Source organism: Oratosquilla oratoria, chromosome 43 (assembly GCF_046742065.1).
Source record: "Oratosquilla oratoria isolate Oo_2021 chromosome 43, ASM4674206v1, whole genome shotgun sequence".
NCBI classification, from domain to species: Eukaryota; Metazoa; Arthropoda; class Malacostraca; order Stomatopoda; family Squillidae; genus Oratosquilla; species Oratosquilla oratoria.
The window spans coordinates 26289367-26306866 of NC_134819.1; the positions used below are offsets into that span (position 1 = coordinate 26289367).

A 17500-nucleotide genomic window follows, 5' to 3' on the forward strand; every position below is an offset into this window, starting at 1 on the left:
GGCAAATTCGATCCGCTCAAGTTATGAGTTTCTTTTATAATTCGATAGCTCTGTCGAAGGCTCTCAGAGCACTCTCACATTACTCCCAATTAAATATCCGTGAGAACACTGCAACTCTGTATGTATAAAGAGTTGTCTTAGGAGACCCGTCATTGCTGGCGCTCTTGAAGATCAGCCAAGAGGAACGATGTCGAAACACGGAAAATCCATTATCCAAAGGCAGTTCAACTCCTTCAACACAACACAACGAAGACCTGTGTACATTTAACTGTGACGAAATTGTATCATTCGGCAGAGAGACGAGCCCCTGGGCATCGCAACATCTACCTTAGTCCGTCACCATAATGAAGAAGTTAAGAAAGATCAGAAATTAAAAATATATATAACAAGAGCTTTTCCCCCCTTACTAGGGAGGTAGCCAAGTCAAAGGTACGTACCCACTCCCCTCCACCACCCCCTTCTCCTTCCCATATTAGCTCCTCGTGGATGACGGGTCATCCCTGTATCCCGCCCAATGCCCTAGGTCTGAAGCAGTGTAGCAAGACGCAGTGCATCCACAGCAAGGCCGCTTCACTCAATCAGCAACCCGCCACCCCCTCTCCGTCCCCTTATGCAGAAAAAGAGAAGACGGGGAGAAATCTCTTTGGGTTGTGTCAAAATATTCACACATATGCACCCCTACCCTCCTATCCCCAACTTCCCCCAACTATTCTCTACTCATCCCTACCTCCTGCCTTGTCCTTTCCTTGTTTAACAAACATTCCCCTCTCAAACACGATTTAAACTTTTCCTCCCTGGCTCCCTTAAATTCCACATCTCGGCCATCGGCACAATCACCCCTTCATACAATCTCCTCTTTGCATCCATCCCCAGATGCCTATTTCTCATAAAACTGAATGCATAAATATACCTGTTATCCAGCTATTGCTGTTCTGTGCTCATCATCTGGGCTTCAGCCAAAGGGGATAATCTCTCCACAGCATTTGCCAAGATCCCGACAAACGACCAAGATGTAATTAAAAATTGCTTAAAACTTGTTTGCTTTCTGGAGGACATTTGCTTCTCTATCTCCCGAACAGGTGTTTCAAAACTAGTTTTCCTTTGAATTCAACGCATTCCGTACGTCCCCGTTTCTGCCTTCCTGTGGACGAATCCAATTGTTTCTTACCATTTCGATACGAGGGCGCCTACGCAGGCGTCTTGAATATATATATATATATATATATATATATATATATATATATATATATATATATATATGTAGTTGTACACGAGTTACCTCCGGATTCTGTCAACTGGTTTGATCTCGTTTTCTGTATTTATTATTACTGAAAGTAAAAGATAACGAGTAATACAACAGTGATTTTATATTTTATAATGCAAGTAGTGTGATGAATCGTACATATGGCAGCCGATTCTGCGTGCGAGAATTTGACTCTTACCGAAGTGGTATAACCAAGTGTAAATTATAACTTTTGTTTTCTACCAAATCTCTCACGCAACGATGCCACGGCAACTATATTAACGAGGTACTCTCATATACAGCAGTTAAAAAGAAATAAAATCGCAAATAATCAAACGAACAAAAAATCGCGAAGTTGGCACCAGGCTGAGGAGCAAGAAGACCTCCAGTTTCCTCCTCCTCCTCCTCCACCGTCTTTATGTAAACAACCGGCGAAATGATCGTATGACATGGAACCTCGTCTTGATGGACTGCGACACACCCGACCTACTTCGCTGTCCCCCTCCTGAGGTCTGCCGTCTTTCCAATGGAACAAATATGAACAAGAAACTGATCATGTCATCACAATACCCGGCGATGAACAATGTATTAAAACTACCAGGGCGTTGATTGAACACTGAAGGAGGGGAAGAAGAAGAAGAAGTAGGAACAACGAAGGAATTTCAATATTTCTACATCCCTTTAAAAATATACTTTAGCGATATGCTACGATACTTTCTAAATCATTTTCTCGTTAATTTGCCCATTTCATTCATTATTCTGTATCCGGACTCGTTATGGTCTAAAATGTCTCCTGTCGTCATGGTTTCCTAATACGATCAATGTGAACCATATATGGGAGCTATACACAGGTAGAGAACCAATTACAGTGGAAGTATCATAATACATGCAACCAGACAACTGAACCTGAAAAGCTTTCACTATTTTCTGGCGGCGGCACTCGAGGAGGCAAATTTCACTTAAATCGTTCATAGAAAGTCGCATTTCGAGTAATTTCAAGAACAAAATGGCCCCGATATCTGCTCTGTACCATGGGAAAAGAGAGTGAGAGAGAGAGGGGGGGGAGGACAGAGAGAGTGAGAGAAGGGGGGAGAGAGAGGGAGAGGGAGAGAGAGAGAGAGAGAGAGAGAGAGAGAGAGAGAGAGAGAGAGAGAGAGAGAGAGAGAGAGAGAGAGAGAGAGAGAGAGAGAGAGAGAGGGGGGGGGGGAGGGAGAGAGAGAGGGAGAGAGAGAGGGAGAGAGAGAGAGAGAGAGAGAGAGAGAGAGAGAGAGAGAGAGAGAGAGAGAGAGAGAGAGAGAGAGAGAGAGAGAGAGAGAGAGAGAGAGAGAGAGAGAGAGAGAGAGGGAGAGGGAGAGGGAGAAGGAGAGAGAGAGAGAGAGAGAGAGAAAGAGAGAGCACAATTGTTCCGTCCAACTGCGGTAATTCTATTTTTTCCAATATCCTAAGCGCGGGGTCTTACCGTGTTGTGTCGAACGATATTATTCGCTAACCATAGACGATACCAAAACTTGTTCTACTATCTAAACTACATCGTGAAACATTTATTTCACCCAACTTCTGCTGCAGTAAAGTCTGTCATTAAAAAAGGCGTCTAAAGCACAACTCGTGTTAAAACATCACAAAACGAGATTACGCACTCCTTTTCTAACCCAGTTCCTTCTTACTGTGCTAATTCACGTATTATGCCCAAGTCATGAAGATAACACAGTAGAGATTGTTAGACAGGTTTAGTGTCATTACACTTGATGAACCACTTTCTTTACAAGACTATCTATCGTTTAGGTGATTCGACACTTTTATAGCTTAAATATATATATATATATATATATATATATATATATATATATATATATATATATATATGCATATATATATATATATATTATATATACATATATATAACTAACATTCAGTCTACAGATAATTCGTATTTTCTTTTCATTAACAGTACTTCAAATATTAGCAATTCTTGTGCCATTTGAGCCCAAATACCAAAGCAGTTTTTATCTAGATTGGTTACCAGTTTAATGGGAAAAGGTTTTGGGGAAACTGACCTATGTGTTCCGTGAGAAAAATTCTCAATCTAACGAAAAGGTCAGTAGGTCTTTCATTGATGCATATCAAAGCTGACCCGAAACTCACCCATAAAACAGTAGATTCGTGAGATTTCCCGTGAAATATTACCCCAAACTTATGCAGTATATATCCTAAATCTCCAATCCTCACGAAAAAGGGGAGAAGGGGAGGGGAACAAGAATACCGACAACGAGTTTCCCTCTCAGCTTAGACTGGATTTTTTATGACAAGAGACACTTGAGCAACTATCCCAAATGGTCCTCGGGCCGAATTTATAAAAGATCATAATCCCTAAGTCTAGACACTCAAAATGGCGGAGATTTTTACCTAAATCAGCTGTTCATAATATCGAAGCTATGTCTAGACATAAGCATTTAGGTCGCCGACATAGGGATTTAGCTAAAACCTCCGCCATTTTGAAGATTTATATCTACCCTTAGAGGTTAGGATCTTTTATAAATTCGGTCTCTGGATTTTAGTACTTCCAGCATGGTAAGGTCTTTTACACTTTATTCTGTCTAACGTCACAATACTATATTCACCTGTGATGGGAGATTAATGAAGAAATCAGGGAAATCTATCTAGCCATTAAGCCCACTGGCGCCAATTTTTAATTCAGGCTGGTGCCAGGCGATTCTAATCAGCTGAGGGGGCACCACCGTATTGAGGGGATTCAAACACTTCGGTTGCTAATGTGTCACTTTCATTTCCTCCCAAGTTCATGCGAGAAGATCTGATCATGTGACACCGGTTACAGAAATGAACCAGACGTATGTGTTTTTTTGTTCAATTAGGGAATGCACTTGAAACTGTTTTACGGGCATTCTCTTTCGCGCGCGCACACATACACGCACACACATACACACACACACACACACACACACACACACACATACACACACAATGCTAGAATGGATTGTTAATTTGAGTTACAGTTGGAGTTCTTCACCTTAAACAGTTTTTCTTCCTTTTTCTGTGATAATTGTCTATTATAAAGCAGCAATAAAAACTTCTAATTTTCTGAAAAAAGCCTTACTACGTATTCCTACGATCAGCAATTACACGTGCAATTCCATCCCAAGGAGTCTATGAGTATTTACACAACAGTAGTTTCATCATTCTGTAACTAGGAGTTAATGATTGACATGTTAACAATGCCTCGGTACTACCAGACGAGCATCACCAAGAAAATCGATTTCTATACTGATCGCACGGTCATCCGTTCACCTTTTTTCATTCCCAGTTTCAAAATCTCTGAGATTACTTACAATAGCAGATGATACATCTTTTCTTCGACCAGCGCAGGTTTTCCTGGATGATAAAAACAAAGTTTACAATGGCTGTACGTTGGAGAAAGAAGAAAAAAAAATCAGACTACATTTCTCACCGGCCTGACCATCCGGTAAAAACTACTTCCGTGGATCAGAATAGGTTTATTTTGACTTGAGGGAAATTTATTACTCAGACAAATATCAAAAATGTAATAAGATTAAAAAGACTGAAATGGGCAGGACATGTCACAAGGATGTAAGAAGATAGATGGCCAAAGAAAGTGGTCAGTAGTGGAGTGCGTGGAAGACGACCACTTGGACGACCTAGAAAAGACTGGAGGAGATGCGTTGAAGAAGATGTGCAGATATACAGAATAGAACCAAGAGAATGGAAGGAGGAGGTGGCACAGGACAGAAAGACATGGCGAGACGCTTCAAAAGCGGTTATGGGTCCCAAAGTGGTCCGAAGACCAGCGGAGTAAGCGTAGGACAAATCGTCATTTCAGGTCGACCTTATACTTGAGACCCGTATCCTCTTTTTAAAGATTTCTGTTTCTGCTCAATTTCTATTTGGGAAGCTCGCTGGCTGAGCGGGTTTAGGACGTCGTTATTTGCGGCGAAGGTTGAGGGGATGGTGGTTCGAATCCTGCCACCGGCGAAGTTGAACCAAGCCCATGTTTCGTTAAATTCCACGCTACAAAGTCCTCTGGAAGGGGCACCATCCTAGCCTTCCGATGGGAGGAGTTTGAGACGTTAAACCACATCATATAATTTGCACTTAAGGCTAAGACGTATTCTAAGAATATTGAAAAAAAAAATGCATCCTGGTATAGATTCTATTTAAACAACGTATTCCTCTGCCGCCCTCACTTAGGGACAGTTATTCACGGCACATAAACAATTTGAGGAGGACCCACATCTGGGATGCTTCTTCCATAAACACTACTTGGCTTCCTTTCGTCTACGTCAACGTTTCTCAACCTAAAAAGGTTGAGAAACGTTGCGTAACCCTTAAAATAAATTGCATGTCTCAAGGAACCCCTGCGCAAAAAAAGAACATATACCATATCTTTCTCATTTTATTTTCATCGTAATAATAGGTTAGATAGGATTATGTATATATTATTACAATAACCAAGAATATGTCGTGCGTGTTCAATTATATTACGTATATGAAATTAAATGAAAAATCAAAAGTGCATTAGCTTATCTCACTAACTTGTTCTCGCGGAATCCTTAGGGACCTTTTGCGGAACCTTAGGGTTCCGGGGAACCTTAAGGTTGAGAAAAGCTGGCCTACGTCATAGCTGACCTCGCAAGGTTCGTCTCGACCTGTTATTTGTCTTTCTCCTCGAATGGTTGGCAACCTTAACGGCCCGTGAACACTCTACCAAGTCTTAAACTACGTGTTACACATGCATGAATTAGACACGTGTACTGGAACTTATCGCAAACACGTGGATGGGAACTCGATAGCGCGGTGGTGCAGTTCCCGGCCGCCACTACGGCGGTCCGAGTTCGAAGCCCGCCCAGGGGTGAAATAATTTCAGTATCGCTGCGCTGTGAGTTGTTACTCCAGCTCTTGTGGGCGGGGAGTTGTGTGTGTGTGTGTGTGTGTGTGTGTGTGTGTGTGTGTGTGTGTGTGTGTGTGTGTGTGTGTGTGTGTGTGTGCGCGCGCGCGCGCGCAAGGTCACTTCCTTAACCATAGATCGGTCATATATAAGCTCTGAGCTCTCTTCCGGGAGGGAAATAGCTGTTGATCACGAGTCCAACACGTACACACGGCGTCAAGGAACCCTTTCCCCTGATTAAAACGGCGAACTTAGACCGGGAGGTACTGAACTACGAATGTGACCTGTGTACTCGAGTATCCAGGGCAAGTGGTAGTTACCAACAGCCTCTGGGATCGTTCCTTGATCAACGTAGTCCTCACTGCTAAAGATAATTTCTAACTGAGCGAAAACGAGTACCTCCACATCACAAGTGTACCATAAACATTAATGTACAGAGAAAACATGTATCTACGACGTACAAGTGTACCATAAACATTAATGTACAGAGAAAACATGTATCTACGACGTAAAAATGTATCATAAGCATTACAGAGAAAACATGTATATATAATGTACAAGTGTACCCTATACATTACATAGAAAACATGTATCCATAACGTACAACTGCAAACATTACAGAGAAAAGATGTATCTATAACATACAAATGTACCATAAACGTGCACGTGTACCATAAGTTTTACAGAGAAAACATGTATCTATAACGTACAAGTGTAACTAACATTACAGAGAAAACATGCATCTACAACTTGTACAATTCACCATCGGCACTCTGCAATCTCAAGTGGAGGATTCCTCAGTGTGGCGGCCGGCCGGGAACTGACCTTTGTTTCGAGTTCCTCTTTTCTTCCGCCGGTTAAAAGCGGAACCCTCCTCTACCTTCGCACTCTTCCCCTTTCGTGTAATTTCGACTTTAAAACTCGTTATATTTGTCTTCCGGGACCCTCAAAGCTTCGGCACACTCCAATGCATAAACATTTCCAACCTACACTAGCCGCGAGGGTGTGTATTTATTTCCTACAACGAAAATAGATTAATGAATAATGCATCACGTGAATTTATATATCTGCCAAAATTATCCCCTCCAACTTCGTATTTTTGAGCGACCTTAGGTTACATCAGGCTGTGGTTATGTAACCGAACCAATCTGCATTAGATTTCCTGCGCGCTGAGCTATATCTGACCCCGCGTTGACTCGCCACCACACAACCGCATCCCGACCACAAATCAACCTTTATCAACCTACAGTCGACAGCTTATTATTCCTTGTTCGTCCTCCACAACGACGTGGCTGATAATCACTGTGGCTGCCAAGATAGGGCTGTGGGTGTTAGGGTAGACGACAGAAGGCGTCTAGCAAGGAAAACAAAGAGCCTGAGATGGAAACTTAATTGTCACGGAAGAGCCCAAAAGCCCGCCATATTTAGAGAGGGCGTTGGTGACGCATGCCATTGGTGACGTCATGTCGCTACTGATATATGTTGATCGCGCGGAAGACTGCATGGTTCGGTTGTAAACACACCAAAGTCGCGTTACGGGAATAAAGAAAACGACTAATGCGTTCAAAGATAACTGGACATAAAAAATATTCTAAACAGCACAGACGTCTGTTATCCGCGAGTTAAGCACATTTAGTAAATAAATGAGAAATTATGCGGGAAAGTTAAATATGTTGACAACAGTTAAACTACAAATAAACGGAGACAAAAATTATGTATACTGTGTCAAGAGAATGTGATTTATAGCCTGATAACATCGCAGAAGAGATGTCTGTTTTGTTTGCTGAAGAAACAGAAATGTTGCCATGTGTGTGCAATAAATCTACCCGTGCAAGAGTACTTCTATTTTTTTTTATTCTACACAATTCCATTCGTGTGCGTTTTGACCTACCGCTTCGCACTTTGAGGAAAGGAAAGAAAAATGAAAATGTGGTTCCCCTTCCATAAAAAAATTCTCATATTCCGGATTCAGCCAGGCCTGTTTATTCAGCTAAGTGGATCTACGGTGGTAAAAAGATTATAGATTCACCCTTGCACTAACCCCAGACCCCGTGATTGTCACTACACAAACAGGCTGAGGAAATTCGCACAAACGCGAGCAGGAAACAGATATCGTTCCAACATAAAATCGAACAGACTTCGCTTCTCTTACATGAAAATTACTTCCACTATGATGCTCATGTTTACTTTTCGTGATTAAAATTTCACTGTTTTAAAAAATATATATCTGTAATGCTATAAAAAACAGACAAAGAAATGAACAAGTAAAAGCGAAGAAAATATTCGCCTTACGAGATACATGAAGCAGTATCGAATGCCACATCCGTATCAAGATCTAAGAATATAAGGTCTAACCACTTCCGACCGAATTTCGAGGGAGTTGGCGCAGCGGGCCCGTGAACGTCACCTGGCTGTTCAAAGTGGGGTTAGCGGGTCCTATAGCTGCCAGTTGAAGCTGGTCCGTCGTTCGAAAATGACGTTGCCTTCGCTCGCACCGCTCCACGCAATTAGTTATATTCTGACAAATATTATATAAAATATATATATATAAATATATATAAAATATTATAGTTCCTGTCTATATGAATATATAATATATATATATATAATATATAAAATATTATAGTTCCTGTCTTCCTTGGCGTTTCACAGTTTTCTTCAGTGTATCACAAAGAGAAAATGGACTCAGCCTAATGACGTCAGAAGCTGCGCAGAAGAATTCAAACGGTCTGACCTGTATATTTAGACCTTGATCCGTATCATCCTTTGAACACCGCGATATTGTCCGTAAGGAAGTGCTGGCGAAATGTCGGTGACGTAAATACTAAAACTATGACGTCACCTGAGGTTTCCCTCCACTGAATCAAATCCCCTGGTAGCAGCCAAACAGATCAACGTGTCCTCTTTAACACAATTATGTTCTTTGCACATTTCGTCCAGACTTTTCTCATTGGATCCGATCCTTCCCAGGTGTGACAACAGCGTCAGAATCCAGACAAAACTTAGTCACATCCAACAGGAAGCAGTTCTGAACCGTTTGCCATTCTAATTGAATAAAATCGGCTGGCTGGTTTACTAATAGTGTGGACAACGAATGGAATAGACTTAGTAACCATGTAGTGAGCGCTGAAACTACCAGTTGTTTTAAGAAACGGTTAGACAACTTTATGGACGGGGATGACAGGTGGTGATGGATACGGAGCTGCCTTGTGTAGGCCTTATGGTCTCTTGCAGTCTCCTTCATTCTTATGTTTAGAACAAACACTCTACCGAACGTCACCGAGTCTAAGTTCATCCAGATCCAATATTACAAGACTTTATGAAATTCACGTTTTTTCAGCTAACTTCATTCAATCGAGCGAAATACTGTTCGCAATTTTGTAAATATATATAATCCCTTCTCTTGTTATTTGAGTTTAAATGTACCTATTGACAACTCTTTTCGGTCGAGCAAAACCCTTTTCACGGTACAATAAACTACTTTCGATCGTTTTGCTACATTAATGAACCGGACAAAGTTCAATTGGGTACAAATTAATTTACCCAACAATGACCTCTGTGTTTCTCTTTTGAGACCTACTACCTCTACCAAAGCCGGAAACCGCGTTTGAAGTTCCGAGATCAAATGGAATAAACTGCCGACTCCCAGCTATAAAAACATGTTTTCAAAGCTGCGGTGACATTAGGTGACTGAATGTGACACTCGTCGAGCGGCGGATAAGAATAGACTGAGGACAACAACAACGACGGCGACGACGACGGTTGATGACGTCACGTCGCACCACAACAGGTGTCAAGTGTGGGGAGCCGCGGACACTTAAGTCCGCTGCCTCACCTCATCTTATTTCATCGCCTTTAACCAGCGCTTCTATCCTTGGAAACAATATCAAGCCGAAGATGTGAAGTCACAGAGATAGTAAAGGAGAGATTTTATGGTAGGCAGAAGAAGGAGGGGTTGAAAGACAACATTGATTTGCATTCTTCTCAGTGGGGATTAAACTACACACATAAATGTTGAGCAACTCTAGTGTCATAAGTTTGTTTTATTTAACTTTGCCTATTTATTATTCATTCTATTTATAATTATATAATTATAATTTCTATTTATATATCTATCGTTATAATTTTTTAGCATCCGACCTAGTTATGGACCAAAAGGTCTCCTGTCGGCATGCTCCTCTTTTGTAATCCTTTGTAATAAGTTTCCCTGATGTAGCTACATTCTTTTTCGCAATTTGCCAGAAATCTAATTTGGAATGATTAAACAAAAATATTTCTTCTATTTCTGAGAATCATTACCACTGCCATGTACACCAGTGTTTGCAGGATACCTAAAATGGTAGAAATGTAAACGTAAAATAATTCACGTGTGCACACGCACACGCGATTGTGTGTGTGTGTGTGTGTGTGTGTGTGTGTGTGTGTGTGTGTGTGTGTGTGTGTGTGTGTGTGTGTGTGTGTGTGTGTGTGTGTGTGTGTGTGTGTGTGTGTGTGTGTGTGTGTGTGTGTGTGTGTGTGTGTGTGTGTGTGTGTGCGTGTGTGTGCGTGTGTGTGAATGTGTGCGAATGTTTTTATGTGTACTGAGTGCACACTGTACGCACGGGAAACACACATACACAATACAATAGAGTACAATGCAGTATACAAAACCTTCTCCCTTTGACAAACGAGTACGACCCGACGACCAACTAAATCTGACGAACTCTTCCCCAACTTTTCCACCCCATCCCTGACCCAAAGCGGCTACACCAAGATCGAGATTTTGGTTCCACACATTAAGCACATAGCAGCCACCCCAGCCCACACTTTCCCAGAGAGGTAAGTAATCCTGTATGCTCGGTCGAATGCAAAGGAGACATGCACGCTTGCCCCAACAATGAGGCCAGCCAGCCAGCCTGCCAGCCCCGACCCGCCGCGCCGCCGCGTCGAAAATTGGCGGCGAGACAGCACCAATCGTCTGGAGATACGCGAGATGCAACGCAGACAGTGACGTCACATTTCGCCAAATTCTTCGATTATAGGTCTGATTTGGCTACGCTGTTTTAGTTTAGATTACGGTAACGAAAGGGGAATTGTTTTGAATTTGTTTTGTTATCATTTGTCTCTTTATAATTATTTGCTTGATTCTCATTTATTATTGGTTATATGTGAATTTATTATTATTTACTATTTACCTGTTTGTTTATTATTTAACTATACCTATGCATTTATGTTATTTATCATTATTCACTTTATTATAGTTTTCATTTATCTATTAATTCATTTATCATTATTATAATTTTTCGCATTCTCCGCCTTTGTAATCCTTTTGTAACCCTTTGTAAAATGCAATTTGGCGAAGGCCCATTGGGCGAAATAAGGAGAAGATGTCCCACACAGGATTGTGGTCCGACACAAAACAGACCTACTCATCATACTTTCATCCTCCTCCTCCTTCTCCTCCTCCTCCTCCTCCGCCTTCTCCTCCTCCGCCTTCTCCTCCTCCTCCTCCTCCTCCGCCTTCTCCTCCTCCTCCTCCTCCTCCTCCGCCTTCTCCTCCTCCTCCGCCTTCTCCTCCTCCTCCTCCGCCTTCTCCTCCTCCTCCTCCGCCTTCTCCTCCTCCTCCTCCGCCTTCTCCTCCTCCTCCTCCGCCTTCTCCTCCTCCTCCTCCTTCTCCTCCTCCTCTTCTACTGGTATCTTTTCAAAAAGAGAGATCGTGGGGTTTCCATATCTTGCGTTGTAATCAAGCCACACGGACCCCATCATTACGCTACTACATTTGGGACGACCAAGGCTGTACGCGCGCCGGGCCGATCGGGGAGACTGGATGACCTCAATCGAACAACGATTACTGATAAATATACAGACACCATTACCCCTCCGAGACGACGGAGGATCATTCTTACCTGTATCTCTTTTTCTCCCTGCTGACGCTAAGAATTCTATTCATAATGCAGTGGGAACGTGGGGTCGGATTGTAAATATATATTTAATGTCAGGGAACACAGAAACATTCCTCTGAAGATGCTTACGGCGAAACCGGTCGGGAATAAACTCTGAACTAGACCCAGGTCTTCTTTTTCCACGTTCAACACCCACACCTACATATATATATATAGATATATATATATATATATATATATATATATATACATATATTATATACATCTGTGTGTGTGTTTCAGACCATTTCGCATCATCACTTGGGGTGGTCTAAAATGCGGTGGTAGTGTGTTCTTCAACGTGGAAGGGATAGAGGGGAGACGAAAGAGAGGAGACAGAGAGAGGGGAGACAGAGTGAGAGAAAGAGAGGGGAGAGAAAGAGAGGGGAGGGAGAGAGGGGGAGAGAGAGAGAGAGAGAGAGAGAGAGAGAGAGAGAGAGAGAGAGAGAGAGAGAGAGAGAGAGAGAGAGAGAGAATTGATTAAATAAATTAATTAATTATTAAATAAAACTTTTTATAATACCAAGTATGCTACGGTGGCCTAAATTGATTAACAGTCGATCTAATCTTGCTGGGCGATGGAGTCATTTGTAAACAAGATTAATTATGCGGCCAAAGACAAAAAGCTGCCCCAGGAGGGAGGAGGAGGTGGAGAAGGAGGAGGTGGAGAAGGAGGAGGAGGAAGAGGAGGAGGAGGAGGGGAGGAAGAGGGGGGTGGGGGGTGGTACGACGGGGAACCTCATCACAGGAAAATTTTCCGCGGAATCCTAAACCATTTTCTAGCGCGCATTTGCGATCTAAAATAACTTTAACCCATTCAACTCCGATGACAAGATGTCTTGTCATTTGGTCAAATAAAACAAAAAATCATAAAACACCAAAATGTTTGATCAAACACCAGAAAAAATATGACGTCAGTCCTCGCTTCGCTCGCAGCGAAGCGAGGACTGACGTCATATTTTTTCTGGTGTTTGATCAAACATTTTGGTGTTTTATGATTTTTTGTTTTATTTGACCAAATGACAAGACATCTTGTCATCGGAGTTGAATGGGTTAATTTAACCTCCTCGCTATCCTATTCGGCTAGTGAGAAGCTCCTGGTAGAGGCGAAGGATGGTTAATTTGAAAATGGAATTTTCTAGACCACAATTGCATAAATAATTTCTATATGTTACAGACTTGTGAGGTATCCTGTACAAGTGACACTGTTAACTGACTGCGCAGAGGAATTCACGACCTGCAGTCGAAAAACAAGGTAGTGATGTCAACTGACTTTAAAAAATGAAGCTAGATTCAACTTCAACGGAGAAAGTTTAAACACATTCATGGATAAACGACTTTCGATACAAAGTATTGACATACTCAGAGAGAAACCTGAAAAATCACTTATATAATTATCTCTAGAGAAATTGTTCCCGTGAGAAAACAAATAAAACATACAAGATGTCTTCACTACGAATTCTGTTGTTCCTAGGGGCGACACGGAGACGATTCTATTTCACGTCCGTCTCACAGGACCGCCAAAAATTGCAGACACCCGGCGTTAGTCTTCCACAAGTCAAGTTGAATAAAGTGCTACATACAATTTATTAATCAAAATATACCCAGTCGATTTCCTCTCCGGCACACAGCAGTTTGGGTCAATTAGGGTATATGTTTATGTAAATAAGAGTTAATCCACCGTCGGAGAATGATATAAGAGAGATCTGTATATTTCGACCACTAACTGTAGTAGTGGTGGAAATATATAGATCTCCTGTCTTTCTTATATCATTCTCCGACAATGAGTTAAGTCTCATTTTACAAATGTATCACTATATTATATCTTCCTTATCTAAATAAGCATTGGGATCCCTTTGCAGTCACCTTTCCTCGCCGTTTGTGCTCCCTAAAAGTGTTTAGTTTCAAATAGTAGGTGTAGTTTGTCAGCGTCGGCTCTAGCTTAAGTTGTCTGGCAAAAACCGGCCATGATGTTGTTTAGGGCTACAGTGAGACTTTCTTGCCCGAGTTTTCAAAACGCAAAGGCGACCGTAAAGCAACTCATCTGTGGGTTGTCTTGCTTTTGGCACAGTCTTCATAATGATTATCCTTATCAGGAAAAATCAAGCACTTATTATCAAATAATAATCTTGGTAGTATTTGAATCTCTTACTTGACAAACCTTACAAAATGGAGGCCTTGGGAAAGGTGAATTTAAAGATCTCAATACTGATGACTGAGAGAGAGAGAGAGAGAGAGAGAGAGAGAGAGAGAGAGAGAGAGAGAGAGAGAGAGAGAGAGAGAGAGTGAGAGAGAGAGAGAGAGAGAGAAATGAGAGGTAGGTTGCTACCAAGTGCAGCTGGTTCAAACACGAGTATACCCACTTAACAAAAACCAACACTGCGTTCATTATAGTTACGACAGATAAGTGTGAAGCAAAACTACGCCAAAGACAAGCCTGTACCAGGAGGGGGAGTTGATGTGTAAACCCTTTGATTGCAAAGGGTTGAGTGGAAGTACGCGCTTAACTTTCCCCCTCTAAGTGTCAATTTCCAACCAAGATGTTGTCTCATGCGTAAGGCGTGAGTCACCCCGTCATATCCAATAACATGCTGTATCAATGTAGCATATGCTATGTTGCTATGGTCAATAACGGTAAAGCTATTGCGACGACTTCGATAGAGTGATTTTGTTGATTTTTTGTTCTGAGTAGAAGCGAAACTACTTAGCTTAGGGTTGGAGTGGAGGAGTCCAAATGGTGTTGTAATTACTCATGACTGTCCCGATTCTGATCTTTCGACTGTATAAACCATCTAGCATTAGGTAGAAAAATACCCAAGCTGCACGATCTAATTCACAATAAAACAAATCTATTCTTGGTCTACGACAGTGGTACTGGCGAAGGGAAATGTGCGTGGAAAAATGTGGACAAAAACGTGGACATAAATAGCAAAGAGGATGAGCGTAACTGATGAACAGGATGGGATCGGGTGGCAGGCGTGATCCCTGTGGAACTCCGCTGCAAACGAATAGGAGGTGAAGAACGATGACCTTCCAACGACCGCAGTCACAAAAACGGACCAAAAATGAAAGCGCAAGAGGTGAGGAGAGCATAGATTGAAAAGATATATTACTTACACACAAGGTTTCCCAAGCAAACTTCAAAGAAATTCTTTTCGGATAACGTGTATAAAAATATTAACAAGTCGTGAACAGTTAAGAGGCATGTAACACGCTATGAGTTTATTCTTATTATACTTAGTTAAAAACACTAATTCATTAAACAAGATTCTGACTCTGATTTCATCAAATAAAATAAAACATTTTATAGAGCAAAACAAAACATGACATCCGCAAGTTGACAAGCCCAACAAGAAAAGAAATACTTCAACAAGAAAAGAAAAAACGTCAGCAAGAAAAGAAAAAAGTTCAGCGAAAAAGACGACGCGAGCTTCCTGCACAGGAACAAAACTCTTGAGAACACAGATCCTATCGGCTCCTTCCGCCCCGAAAGGAGCCCATATACGGCACACGGTGCTCCACCGTGGAGATTCTAATTTCAGATACAAGCACGCCCTGGTGAAAACATAAACGGGCGTGTGCTTTCCCGCATGCATCAAAGGGGATATCAAAACAATACAAACGGCCCGCGAATGAGCCTTCGTGCTCGCATGAGACAAGGATAATAATCTTGATTATATTTTAGGCAATCATTACCCTCCATGCTGTAAACAAAGAAAACCTAGCCTCTTCTTGGACCTTGAATTTCCTTGGCCCTCCAGGCTTCGCTTTGCAAAATTTTCAACAACCTGACTACCCGGTCTCGGAAACCACTATAGAGAGTACTTACCAGCAATGAGAAATAAAATCACGATTTTTCTGGACACTAAATGAACGAGTACTATTAGGTTGATGGGAGATTTTGACGATAGGAACAAGCTGAACAACTTTTCTGGGCGCAAGCACACCCACATACAGAGTTTCACGTGGCTAAAATATGGATAAATCTGTTTGTTCACTTTGCATGACACTAGTGGCGCGAGGAGAGAGATGAATACACATTTAGGGAATGGGGACAAATATAGAGATTATTCTGTCTTATTACTATTCTTTTACCAATCAAACTATCACAATGGGAACAAGTTAAACCCCTTCCCATGTTTCACGCGCCTTCCGCCAAACATACGACCGTTGGAAGACGGCAGAAAATCTCTCAAATAATTTTATCAATATAGACCGACACCAATTAATGAGGTGTAGATGTGTGGGTCTTTGTGAAAGTATACGTGTTGGCCCATAATGGTGTCCACGTTCACGCAATTACATACACAAAAATACCTGTAAAACACGCTCGTCTTTGTCACTGTCCACACTTCAACATCCAGGTACCTGCAATGGTAAGAAAAGATGATTTTAGAGGCACAGGGTTGTTAGAAAAACATTAATTAACGTTAAAAAACTCACATACACCTACAACTAAAATAAACGACACGTACTCAATTAAGCAAACAAACACACGCCCAAAACCAAATCCTTTCGCGTTTATTCGTCTACGTAAGTGTTGCATATTAATTCATATTTTTAACACCTTGTTTTTCGGTTCAACTGAAACTGTTATGAACAATAATATTGGCGAGCCGCCGACTTCCACTTCTCTCTAATGGTTTGTTCGATGAACAACACCAGCGTGTAACGGAAATTGACAATAAAGAATACATTCAACCTATTATTTTACCTCAATTCTATCTATGCCTGTGGGTTTACACCACCGCACCCAGAACAAAAGAAACCAGTTGGTACACGCCCTGAGAGGAAGGGAGCGAGGAGGGAAGAGGAGGGAGATGGAGAGTGTGTGAGAAGGGACCATGGAAAGAAAGGGGGAAGGGGGAGAGAGGGGTAGAGAGGAGAGAGGAGAAAGGAGAGAGAGAGTGAGAGAGAGAGAGCAGAGAGAGAGCAGAGAGATCAGAGAGAGAGAGTGCGCGCGTGTTTGAGCGTATACGTGGTGTGCTTGCGTATGTGCGCGCGTGTATGTGTATGTGTGTTTTCGTGCAGACATACATACATGTGTTGGACTCGTGATCGACAGTTATTAATCTCCCGGATGAGAGATCAGAGCTCATATGACCGATCTATCGATAATACTGTGACCTTACACGCACACACACACACACACCCAACTCCCCGCCCACGAGAGTTGGAGTAACAACCCACAGCGCAGCGATACTGAAATTATTTAAGCCCTGGGCGGGATTCGAACCCAGACCACCGTAGTGGCAGGCGAGAACTCTAACCACTGCTCCACGAAGTTGTGCGCGCGTGTGATTGCGTGTGTGCTTGCGTACGCGTGCCCTCGAGCGTAGGCGTATGCTTTCTACCGCCGCCATGGAGGGCGAAACTCGACCAAGCCGTACAGCCGTGCCTTAGCGACGGGCATGCGGG

At 42.1% G+C, this 17500-nt stretch overlaps 1 protein-coding gene across 4 annotated transcripts in view; it reads right to left on the minus strand.

The window, feature by feature from the left end:
- The window catches only part of LOC143021810 (uncharacterized), a 432121-nt gene that overhangs the window by 99215 nt on the left and 315406 nt on the right, over positions 1-17500 (minus strand). Inside the window, exon 2 of one of the 4 annotated variants that reach the window (XM_076179550.1) lies at positions 16400-16450. The exons of the other annotated variants lie outside the window; for them this stretch is intronic. The gene's annotated coding sequence lies outside the window, so the exon portion shown is untranslated. The remainder of the gene's footprint in view (positions 1-16399; positions 16451-17500) is intronic. 4 annotated transcript variants of the gene reach the window in all.